Genomic DNA, 12,078 nt, shown 5'->3' with positions numbered 1-12,078 from the left:
GAAAGAGAATGTCTTAAAAATGGAGTGAATTGCCTTTGCATAATTTCCTCTTTTGAGAGCTGTAGAAATGTGCAGAAGTCACCAGAAATCGAGAAGAAAGGACGTCTAAAAGTCACCACAGAAGAATATGAACATGAGCAGGGCTGTGGCCAGCTTCTGCCTTGGCGGTGCACACTGGGCAAACAGGGGAAGGGGACTGGGCTGTTTGTCTTCATCTGGGGGCCACCTTCATTCTCTGTTACTAATTCTGGACAGACCAATTCTTGTCTCCTGTATTTCAAAAAGTATTTTTTTTTTTTTTTTTTTTTTTTGAGACGGAGTCTTGCTCTGTTGCCCAGGCTGGAGCACAGTGGCGTGATCTTGACTCACTGCAAGCTCCGCCTCCTGGGTTCATGCCATTCTCCTGCCTCAGCCTCCCGAGTAGCTGGGACTACAGGCGCCTGCCGCCACGCTCGGCTGATTTTTTGGATTTTTAGTAGAGACGGGGTTTCACCATGTTACGAGGTCAGGAGATTGAGACCATCAAAAAGTATTTTTGCCCATACATGTTTCTTGATACTCTGTAAAACATTCTGGAATTTTAAACCCTTAGTATGTTGTTTCTTGCCTTTTAAAAGAGCATTTATGAACCAACATATCTTTTAAAGGTCATTGATACCATTTTTAACAAGCTTTTGTACTTTATCATTCTCATTTATCTTCCATTTTCTAATTTTTCTTTCAGTACCTCTTTATTTCCTTTTACTCCTATCTGAAAATTTAATTTATATTAGAAACATACTAGCTATACATGCTAAGCTCATTAAATATCTACTAGAGTTTTAGAGATGGAATAGTTCTTAGTCTGGTTCACCCTGAGTATTTTGTCTATCTGATATAAAAGAAGCAACAGATAGAAGGAGAAGAGTAGATGAGGAAACAGAGTGGATAATGGCATAAGTCATGTTGTCATCATTGGGAAGGCTGGGAACAAAGTCAAATCCTTCTGCTGAAAAACTCTCTTAACCTACACACTCCCAAAGGCTTTGTGTGTATGTGCGTATTGGGAGGTGGGGTGGTGGTCACTGTGGTGGGACTGATGCCAGAGATGCCATATTTTTCCTTTGCGCTTCTCCCCACCCCACCCTTGCCCCAGGGCTCTGCTTTGTGCTGATCACACAGTAGGTGGGACTTGTGAGCACTTGTAGTCAGTACTTGTTATTTTCGGACTTGATTATCTATCACTTTTCTCAGTAACTATAGAACGTAGCCAATAGGAGATCATCCTTACAGCCCCAAAGGGCAGAAAATGAGGTTGACTTAATCATCCACTTGTTAGCGCACCTTACTCTATGAACTCAAAATGCAGTGGAGAGAAAAGGGATGGAAGAAATTTGTTCATAATGAGCAAGCTAGGAAGACTGCTGCTAGGTGATTTGAATTTTTTAATTTAAATATTTTAGACATAAAAAAGTATTTGAGGGGTTGATAGCTTTGGAAGTTAAAGGCTGCTATCAGCCTGACAGAGCAGTTCAAAAAAACAGCTTGAGGATATCAATGATTTGCTTATCTTTATTTTAGTTTCCAAAATTTCAGATGGACTTTGTGAATTGAGACTCTTAGAAAACTGCCAGTTTCTACGTTTTGATTTTCGTGAAAATCAGAACCAAAGAGGAAAAGGTAAGCGATGATATTTTTGGTTTAAGAAATGAAACCAAAGTGTCACGGTGCTACTGAGGTACAGTTTCACATTCTTTTTTCAGAAGATTAGCCAATAACAAAATGACTCTGTTTTATAGAATATTATTTTCAGTATTAGATATTACTAATTAAGTATTAGACAAAGCTGTTTAGCAGAAAAAATGTGATTTTTCAGACAGCAGAAGTTGAGGAAATCTGAGCTTCTGCGTTTTGACACTGACTGGGTAGGACTTTCTTTGTCTATAGAACAGGGATTTGTAGAGGAAGACCTGGCTGCCTTGGTGAGTTACACCCTCTAATCGTAAGCGTGACGTTGTATAAAAGGAAAACTGTCTTTATTCTTAGGGTTTTTTTTTTTCTTTTTTACCTTGTAATTTAGCATTAAAAACAGGGAGAGAACATGCCAGTCAGAATGGCTATTATTAAAATGTCAAAAAACAACAGATGCTGGCGAGGTTGCAGAGAAAAAGGAACGCTTTTACACTGGTGGTGGGAGCATAAATTAGTTCAGCCATTGTGGAAGACAGTGTGGCAATTCCTCAAAGACCTAAAGACAGAAATACCAATGGGATCAACCCAGCAATACCATTACTGGGTATATACCTCAAGGAACATAAATCATTCTTTATAAAGATACATGCACGCATATGCTCATTGCAGCACTATTCAAAATAGCAAAGACCTGGAATCAACCCAAATACCCATCAGTGACAGACTGGATAAAGAAAATGTGGTACATATACACCATGGAATACTATGCAGCCATAAAAATGAATAAGATCATGTCCTTTGCAGGGACATGGATGGAGTTAGAAGCCGTTATCCTCAGCAAACTAATGCAGGAACAGAAAACTAACACTGCATGTTATCACTTATAAGTGGGAGTTGAATGATGAGGGAGGCAACAACACACACTGGGGCCCATCGGAGGGAGGGGTTGGGGAGGGAGAGCATCAGGAAGAATGGCTGATGGATGCTGGGCTTAATACCTAGGTGACGGGATGATCTGTGCAGCAAACCACCATGGCCCTGGTTTACCTGTGTAAGAAACCTGCACACCTGGCACATGTACTCCTGAACTTAAAAGTTGAAAAAACAACAACAAAAAAAAACAGGGAGAGAAGAAAAAGAGCGTGGTTATGCAAAAATTATTTTACTTAATTTTTTAACCCAAGTTATGTTATTTTATATTTATAAAAATGCTCTATTCTTCAAAGGGAGCTTTGTTCTTGAAAGATAGTGCAGCTGTGCCTCAGGCTATGCTATAACATTTTCAGAAAACCACAATCAAGAAGGAGTTGAAAAACAGGGCACTTAGAAGTCTCCTCAATGGGTAAAGGAAAGTTAAAAACTTTGAAACTAGTTGCCTGGGAAACTGCTGACTGGGGTGGGGATGACCGTTAATGGTATTTTGGACTAGGCTTCTTTTTTGTCTCTAAGCCTCTATCACTTCGTACTATGAATACAATTTTTTTTTCCCTTCTGCTGGGCTATGAGGGAAAGCAGTTTAGAAGGGCAAAGTGGGTGTTGTCCCTGGGAGGTGGGAAGCTACAAGTGGCCAGCACTCCTGGTAGTTCAGGGTGGTGCAGGATGAGATGGAAGCTGGCGGTGGGGATTCGGGAGCTCTGTTAACTGCCAAATGGTTGTCTGCATCCTCTGTCCCTATTTCGAAGATGTATTTAGGGAAAACTTTGCATAGATCTCCTCCTTAACAAGACCCCTTTCCCTTTTTTGAGATGGGGTCTCATTCTGTCACCCAGGTTGGAGTGCAGTGGCACAATAATGGCTCACTGCAACCTTGAATTCATGGGCTCAAGCAATCCTTCCTCCTCGGCCTCCTGAGTAGCTGGGATTACAAGCACGCATGACTATGACAGGCTAATTTTAACAAGCCCTTTTGTACTGTTTGTTTCTTTTGGTTACTAGTCACACAGTTCTTATCTTTGCATGCGAGTAATTTTTCATTCAATACTGGAAATTGCGCAAAAAAAAAAAAAAAAAAGAGGCTCCTGTTGATGATGCCATTCAACAGAGGAAGTTCAAGTTTTTCTTTGCTAAGAAATTAGAGTAGAAGAAAGGGAAAACTCATTTTAATCCAGTCAGGGACTGAGCTGAGTTGAGGTTAAATGGCAGTTTTGGAAAGATTTCATGGCTCGTCCCATGTGTGCTCCAATACCTAGTGTGTGTCCCTTCAGAATTTTTAGTTCAGAGATAGGTGGGTCTTTGTGGTCTCAGCACCAGTGGACTGTGGGAATTTCTGTCCTGTCTTTCAGAGGTTTTCAGCTTAGCACTTTAATCTCCCACTGTGTACATCTTTGGAATTAGCTGAATGCCTTGAGAAGGGAGACCAGCTCTCAGGTTTCCAATTTTGTCAAACCAGGTTTTAAATGGCCACCCAAAGCTGTGTTAGTTTTTCTGTCTCTCCAGGAGAGACCCTCTGTCCAGACCAAGACTAGATTCTCTGACTCTAGCCAGTGCCCAGAATTGGCAAATATCTCCTGGAGAAGGCAGCTGCAGATTCTCAACTCATTTATAAAAGGTTTGCTCACTTCTTAGTCCCTGGAATTTCAGTCCCTCTAGTACTATATACTTTTGCAGCTCTCTGATACATTAGAAAATATGATTTAAAAAAATGTATCGGGTTTTGTAATTGTTCTCAGTGTGAGCAGTTTGCTGCTATGAATTCCATCATGTCCAGAAGCAGAAATATACCTAATGTATTATATTGTTTGTCTTTTTATGTGTGTTCTTATTTTTGCCCATTTGGTCTGAGTTGGACTGAGAGAAATGAAATAAAGTCTCCTACTGCTGTTTCCATCTGTTTCTCCTTGTGCCTCCTGTGATTTCTGTTTCATCAACATTGCTGCCACATTGTTTAGTATAGAGATATTTATCACTGTTATATCTTCATTTTGGTTTGTATTCATTAGCATTATAAAGTGCGTTTATATATTTATTATATCTTTTTAGCTCGAATTCTGCCTTCTCTCATACTGTACTATAAACACCACTTTCTTTTGGTTTTGCACTTTTCTCATATGTTTTGGTTCATCTTTTTATTTTTAACTTTTTGGAATAATTTTGCTTTCAAGGTGCCACTCTAAAAAAACAGCTTCATTGTGATATAAATGATATACAAAAAATTATACATATTTAAATACAATTTGATGAGTTTGTACATATGCATACACCCATGAAACCACCACCACAATCAAGATAATAGACATTTCCATCACCTCAAAGTTCCCTTGTGCCTATCTCTTTTTTTAGTGGATTTTGTATGAATGCTTAACATGAAATCTACCCTCAACAAATATTTAAGTGCACAATACATCAAACTGACTTTGATGTATGAAATGATGTATTCCTATGAATAGCATAGGAACTGGGTTTGTGACATAGATTTGTGACTCAATCTGAAAATGTCTTTTCTTTTACTAGGTAAAAAACTTACTACATTCATTGGTATGGTCAATGATAGTTCGATAGTATTACATGTGTAACATTTAAAAAATCTCTCCTTTGTGGCCTCTCTCTTTTTTGTTCTAGTGGCTGCATATTACACCATAATCATCATCTTCCTCCTCCTCCTCCTCCTCCTAGTCATCATGGTCTTCTTCTTCTTCCTCTTCTTTCTTCCTCTTTCTTCTTCTCCTTCTCTTCTTCCTCTTCCTCCTCTTCCTTCTTCCTTCTTTCTTCTTCTTTCTTTCTTTTTTTTGAGACAGGGTCTTGCTCTGTTGCCCAGGCTGCAGTGCAGTGGCACAATCTTGGCTCACTGCAGCCTTGACCTCGAGGGCTCGAGTGATCCTCACACCTCAGCCTTCTGAGTACCTGGGACCACAGATGCATGCTACCAATGCAGCCTATTCTCTTCTTTCTTTAGAATTATATCTATAATTTGTCTGGGTGCAGTGGCTTACACCTGTAATCCCAGCACTTTGGGAGGCTGAGCCGGGCAGATCATGAGGTCAGGAGACAGAAACCATCCTGGCAAACATGGTGAAGCTCCATCTCTACTAAAAATACAAAAATTAGGTGGGTGTGATGGCACGAACTTGTAATCCCAGCTACTTGGGAGAATCGCTTAAAACCAGGAGGCGGAGGTTGCAGTGAGCCGAGATCGCGCCATTGCATTCCAGCCTGGTGACAGAGTGAGACTCCATCTCAAAAAAAAAAAAAAAAAAAAAAATTATATCTATAATTTTCTTAATGTAATTAGCATTAAAATTAACTTATATTCTTTTCTTCCCTCTTCATCCCTCCCCTCAAATATGCAATTTTAGTTAATAATACTGTCTTTCTTAGTGTTTACTTTTGTATTGTTAAGTATGCTATACTTCTAAAGCTTGATTTTTCAACTTGATTTATCTCTTGGTTGCCAGGTATTATTGATGAAGCAACTAGCGAGCTTATTCTTTCCTCCACCTTTTCTTTCCCCATCTTTGCTTTTTAAAAAAGTTTTATATCATCAAATCTTATATCAGTTTCATTCTATTCTGTCACCTTTATTTTCCCCATTGTTTTCATCTTATAGCTTACAGGTAGATATGTTTGATGACCATGAGAAGTCCTTTTGTTGAGGTTTCCCTGGTCATTCATGATTGGTTAGTTTTTCCCCTAGTTTTCTTAAGAAGAATTCACATGAACAACATTCTCTGAATTCTTGAATGTTCCAAGTAATTAGATAGTATTAACTGTTGCAAGAAATGAGATCAAAAGCTCTATTGCTAACAATAGTGTCATTTGACACAACCACTGTAAAACAGGTTTGCAACAACTTGAAAACTTAAACAGCCATTATCCTATAACCTGTAAATTTCACTCCTACCAAGATAAACTCTTGCACAGGCACAACAGGAGTCACAAGACTCTCTATAACAGCATTGTTTTTATTGTGTTTTGTTTTTTAACTTTTATTTTAAATTTAGGGGTATATGTGCAGGTTTGTTGCGTAGGTAAACTTGTGTCATGGGGGTGTGTTGTACTGATTGTTTCATCACCAGGTATTAAACCTAGTACCCATTAGTTATTTTTCCCAATCCTCTCCCTCCTCCTAACCTCCACTCTCAGGTAGGTCCCAGTGTGTGTTGCTCCCCTCTCATGTGTCCATGAGTTCTCATTATTTAGCTTTCACTTATAAGTGAGAACATGTGGTGCTTGGTTTTCTGTTCCTGTGTTAGTTTGCTAAGGAAAATGGCCTCCAGCTACATCCATGTCCCTGCAAAGAGCATGAACTTGTTCCTTTTTATGGCTGCATAGTATTCCATGGTGTATATGTACTACATTTTCTTTATCCAATCTATCATTGATAGGCAGTTAGGTTGATTCCATGTCTTTACTATTGTGAATAGTGCTACAATGAACATACACATCCATGTGTCTTTATAATAGAATGGTTTATATTCCCTGGGGTGTATACCCAGTAATGGAATTGCTGGGTCCATCCCATTGATATTTCCATCTTTAGGCCTTTGAAGAATCACCACACCATCTTCTGCAATGGTTGAAATAATTTACACGCCCACTAACAATGTATAAATATTCCTGTTTCTCCACAACCTCACCAACATCTTTTTTGACTTTTGAATAATAGCCATTCTGACTGGTGTGAGATAGTATCTTATTGTGGTTTTGATTTGCATTTCTCTAATGATCAGTGATGTTGAGATTTTTTTCATATGCTTGTTTCATATGCTTGTTTGTCACATATATGTCTTCTATTAAGAAGTGTCTGTTCGTGTCCTTTGCCAACTTTTTAATGAGATTGTTTTTTTCTTGTAAATTTGTTGAAGTTCCTTATAGATGATAGATATTAGATCTTTTTCAGATGCATAGTTTGCAAAGATTTGTTCCCATCCTGTAGGTTGTCTGTTTACTCTGTTGATAGTTTCTTTTGCTGTGCAGAAGCTCTTTAGTTTAATTAGATCCCATTTGTCAATTTTTGTTTTTGTTGAAATTGCTTTTGGCATTAATTCTCTTTGGATTATGGTCTCCAGCTCTGTCCATGTTGCTGCAAAGGATGTGATTTCATTCTTTTTATGGCTGTGTAGTATTCTATGGTGTATATGTACTACATTTTCTTTGTTCAATCCACTGTTGGTGGGCACCTAGTTTGATTCCATGTCTTTCCTATTATGAATACTGCAGTGATGAACATGTGAGTGCCTTGTTTTCTTTTGAATATATATACCCAGTAATAGGATTGCTGGATCAAATGGCAGTTCTGTTTTAAGTTCTTTGAGAAATCTCCAAACAGCTTTCCACAGTGTTTGAACTAATTTACATTCCCACCAACAGTGTATACGCATTCCCTTTTCTCCATAGTCTTGCCAGTATCTGTTGTTTTTGAATGTTTTCATAATAGCCATTCTGACTGGCGTGACATGTTATCTCGCTGTGGTTTTCATTTGCACTTCACTGAAAATTAGTGATGTGCAACATTTTTTGTATGTGTGTTAGCTGCTTGTATGTCTGTTTTGAGAAGTGTCTATTCATGTCTTTTGCCCAGTTGTTAACAGAGTTATTTGTTTTCTTGCTTGTTGGGTTGTTTAAGTTCCTTATAGATTCTGGATATTGGATCTTTGTCAGATTTTTTTTCTGACAAATATTTGTGACTATTTTCTCCCATTCTGTATGTTGTTTATTGTGTTGACAGTTTCTTTTTCTTTTTCTTTTGTTTTATTTTGTGTGTGTGTGTGTATGTGTGTTTAATACTTTAAGTTCTGGGGTACATGTGCAGAACCTGCAGTTTTGTTACATATGTGTAAATGTGTCATGGTGGTTTGCTGCAGACATCAACCCATCACCTACATTAGGTATCTATCATAATGCTATCCCTCCCCTAGCTCCCTACCCCCCGAGAGTCCCTGGTGTGTGATGTTCCCTGCCCTGTGTCCATGTGTTCTCCTTGTTCAACTCTCACTTATGAGTGAGAACATGTGGTGTTTGGTTTTCTGTTTTTGTGATAGTTTGCTGAGAATGATGGTTTCCAGTTTCATCATGTCCCTGCAAAGGACATGAACTCATCCTTTTTTATGGCTGCATAATATTCCAAGGTGTATATGTGCCATATTTTCTCAATCCAGTCTATCATTGATGGTCATTTGGGTTGGTTCCAAGTCTTTGCTATTGTGAATAGTTCCACAGTAAACATACGTGTGCGTGTGTCTTTATAGTAGAATGATTTATAATCCTTTGGGTATATACCCAGTAATCGGATTGCTGAGTCAAATGGTATTTCTAGTTCTAGATCCTTAAGAATTGCCTCACTGTCTTCCACAATGGTTGAACTATTTTACACTCCCACCAACAGTATAAAAGCATTCCTATTTCTCCACATCCTCTACAGCAACTGTTGTTTCCTGACTTTTTAATGATTGCCATTCTAACTGATGTTAGATGGCATCTCATTGTGGTTTTGATTTGCATTTCTCTAATGACCAGTGATGATGAGCATTTTTTCATATGTTTGTTGGCTGCATAAATGTCTTCTTTTGAGAAGTGTCTGTTCATATCCATTGCCTACTTTTTAATGGGGTTGTTTGTTTTTTTCTTGTAAATTTGTTTGAGTTCATTGTAGATTCTGGATATTAGCCCTTTGTCAGATGAGTAGGTTGCGAAAATTTTCTCCCATTCTGTAGGTTGCCTGTTCACTCTGATGGTAGTTTCTTTTGCTGTGCAGAAGCTCTTTAGTTTAATGAGATCCCATTTGTCAATTTTGGCTTTTATTGCCATTGCTTTTGGTGTTTTAGACATGAAGTCCTTGCCAATGCCTATGTCCTGAAAGGTATTGCCTAGGTTTTCTTCTAGGGTTTTTACGGTTTTAGGTCTAACAATTAAGTCTTTAATCCATCTTGAATTAATTTTTGTATGAGGTGTAAGGAAGGGATCCAGTTTCAGCTTTCTACATATGGCTAGCCAGTTTTCCCAACATCATTTATTAAATAGGGAATCTTTTTCCCATTGCTTGTTTGTATCAGATTTGTCAAAGATCAGATGTTTGTAAATGTGTGGTGTTATTTCTGAGGCCTCTGTTCTGTTCCATTGGTCTATATATCTGTTTTGGTACCAGTACCATGCTGTTTTGGTTACTGTAGCCTTGTAGTATAGTTTGAAGTCAGGTAGTGTGATGCCTCCAGCTTTGTTCTTTTGGCTTAGGATTATCTTGGCTATGCAGGCTCTTGTTTGGTTCCATATGAAGTTTAAAGTAGCTTTTTCAAATTTTGTGAAGAAAGTCAATGGTAGCTTGATGGGGGTAGCACTGGATCTATAAATTACTTTTGGCAGTATGGCCATTTTCACAGTATTGATTCTTGCTATCCATGAGCGTGAAATGTTTTTCCATTTGTTTGTGTCCTCTCTTATTTTGTTGAGCAGTAGTTTGTAGTTCTCCTTGAAGAGGTTCTTCACATTCCTCGTAAGTTGTATTCCTATGTATTTTATTCTCTTAGTGGCAATTGTGAATGGGAGTTCACTCATGATTTGGCTCTCTATTTGTCTGTTATTGGTGTATAGGAATGCTTGTGATTTTTGCACATTGATTTTGTATCCTGAGCCTTTGCTGAAGTTGTTTATCAGCTTAAGGAGATTTTGGGCTGAGATGATGGGGTTTTCTAAATATACAATCATGTCTTCTGCAAACAGAGACAATTTGACCTCCTCTCTTCCCATCTGAATATGCTTTATTTCTTTCTCTTGCTGATTGCCCTGACCAGAACTTCCAATACTATGTTGAATAGGAGTGGTGAAAGAGGGCATCCTTGTTTTGTGCCAGTTTTCAAAGGGAATGCTCCCACTTTTTGCCCATTCAGTATGCTATTGGCTATGGGTTTGTCATAAATAGCTCTTATTATTTTGAGATACATTCTATTGATACCTAGTTTATTGACAGTTTTTAGCATGAAGGGTGTTGAATTTTGTCGAAGGCCTTTTCTGCATCTATTGAGATAATCATGTGGTTTTTGTCACTGGTTCTGTTTATGTGATGGATTATATTTATTGATTTGCGTATGTTGAACCAGTCTTGCATCCCAGGTATGAAGCCAAACTGATTGCGATGGATAAGCTTTTTGATATGCTGCTGGATTCAGTTTGCCAGTATTGAGGATTTTTGCATCGATGTTCATCAGGGACACTGGCCTGAAATTTTCCTTTTTTGTTGTATCTGCCAGGTTTTGGCATCAGGATGATGCTGGCCTCATAAAATGAATTAGGGAGGATTCCCTCTTTTTCTATTGATTGGAATAGTTTCAGAAGGAACGGTACCAGCTCCTTTTTGTACCTCTGGTAAAATTCAGCTGTGAATCTGTCTGTTCCTGGACTTTTTTTGGTTGGTAGGCTATTAATTACTGCCTCAATTTCAGAACTTGTTATTGGTCTATTGAAGGATTCAACTTCTTCCTGGTTTAGACTTGGGAAGTTGTATGTGTCTAGGAATTTATCCATTTCTTCTAGGTATTCTAGTTTATTTGCGTAGAGATGTTTATAGTATTCTCTCATGGTAGTTTGTATTTCGGTGGAATCAGTGGTGATATCCCCTGTATCATTTTTTATTGCATCTATTTGATTCTTCTCTCTTTTCTTCTTCTTTTTTTTTGTATTTTATTATTATTATACTTTAACTTTTAGGGTACATGTGTACAACGTGCAGGTTTGTTACATATGTATACATGTGCCATGTTGGTGTGCTGCATCCATTAACTTGTCATTTAGCATTAGGTATATCTCCTAATGCTATCCCTCCCCCCCCCCACCCCACAACAGTCCCCGGTGTGTGATGTTCCCCTTCCTGTGTCCATGTGTTCTCATTCTTCAATTCCCACCTATGAGTGAGAACATGCGGTATTTGGTTTTTTGTCCTTGCGATAGTTTGCTGAGAATGATGGTTTCCAGTTCCATCCATGTCCCTACAAAGGACATGAACTCATCATTTTTTATGGCTGCATAGTATTCCATGGTGTATATGTGCCACATTTTCTTAATCCAGTCTATCATTGTTGGACATTTGAGTTGGTTCCAAGTCTTTGCTATTGTGAATAGTGCTGCTATAAACATACGTGTGCATGTGTCTTTATAGCAGCATGATTTATAATCCTTTGGGTATATACACAGTGATGGGATGGCTGGGTCAAATGGTATTTCTAGTTCTAGATCCCTGAGGAATCGCCACACTGACTTCCACAATGGTTGAACTAGTTTACAGTCCCACCAACAGTGTAAAAGTGTTCCTATTTCTCCACATCCTCTCCAGCACCTGTTGTTTCCTGACTTTTTAATGACCGCCATTCTAACTGGTGTGAGATGGTATCTCATTGTGGTTTTGATTTGCATTTCTCTGATTGCCAGTGATGATGAGCATTTTGTCATGTGTATTTTGGCTGCATAAATGTCTTCTTTTGA

Source organism: Pongo pygmaeus, chromosome 10 (assembly GCF_028885625.2).
Source record: "Pongo pygmaeus isolate AG05252 chromosome 10, NHGRI_mPonPyg2-v2.0_pri, whole genome shotgun sequence".
NCBI lineage: Eukaryota > Metazoa > Chordata > Mammalia > Primates > Hominidae > Pongo > Pongo pygmaeus.
The sequence above is the reverse complement of the archived record's forward strand: the minus strand, read 5'-3'. Positions refer to the sequence as shown.